Here is a 1,113-nt window from a genome sequence, read left to right on the forward strand (position 1 = left end):
CAGTGTCCCGCCGTCTGTGAATTCTAGCAAGTGGCCAAAAGGCAGGCAGGTCACAGTCACTTCCAGGATTGGCAAGGCATGGGGGTTGGGGAGTGTGTCCCTTAACTTGGGGCACCACATCTAACTCTTGGCGGCTGGCAATGCGCCTCCACCCCCTCCGTCCCACCATTGCAGGACAGCGATTGCTGCTGCAACAGAGGTGATGGGCGCGTGCAGAGATGGGCAGCCTGTCACAGGAAAACACAGGGCTGTCTTAGAGTTGTTTCTCCACTTATTCTGGGAAGACTCACCAAGTCAGAGACTCTTCAGAGATGCCACTTCACCTGGCCCAGAACACTGTCATTCAGATAAAACTCGGAACGGGCTACTCAGTCAAGGCAAGCTGGGTTTGTGAATGTGGAAATGTGCCCATGCGAGTGCAGGTGCACCCTGAACTCCAGAAGAGCGCTGGGGCCCCCTGTATTTATCATTATATATATATATATATATATATATATATAGAGAGAGAGAGAGAGAGAGAGAGAGAGAGAGATATTTATTTTAGAAACTTGGGGAGAGAGAAAGGGGAAGGGGCACCCCTGGGGGACAGAGAGACAGGCAGAGAGTGCTAGAAAGAGAAAGAGAAGAAAGTAAGATCGAGAGTGCAGTGGTGAGTAAATCCATTATATCTGGCACAGCTGAAGTGCACTGTGGTGCGGGCATGCACACACCTGGCAGAGGCAGGTGATGACATTAGAGGTTGCTAAGAAACCTAGAGGCAGTAGCTTTTATGCCAACCCCCTGGAGCTGTGGTGATCATGAGGCCCTCCACCCCCCAACCCCCACCCTATCCCGTTATTCAGGCACTGCTAAGAGGAGAAAGCTTAACTGCTGAGTTAACTCTCCAGCCCCAAAGTTAGGGCTGTTTCTGCTTGAAACAGAATCTCATTTAACCCAGGCTTCTTGATTTGCTGTGTAGCCAAGAGTGGCCTTCAATTCTCCCCCCTCCCCCCCTTTTTTTTTCTTTCTTTCTTTGAAAATGTATTTACTTATTATGGATACAGTCTTCTTCCAGGATGTGTGCCTACATGTCAGAAGAGGGCACCAGACCTCATTATAGATGAGCCACACCAT

The sequence above is a fragment of the Acomys minous genome (assembly GCF_964271855.1).
Source record: "Acomys minous genome assembly, chromosome: 12".
Lineage (NCBI taxonomy): Eukaryota > Metazoa > Chordata > Mammalia > Rodentia > Muridae > Acomys > Acomys minous.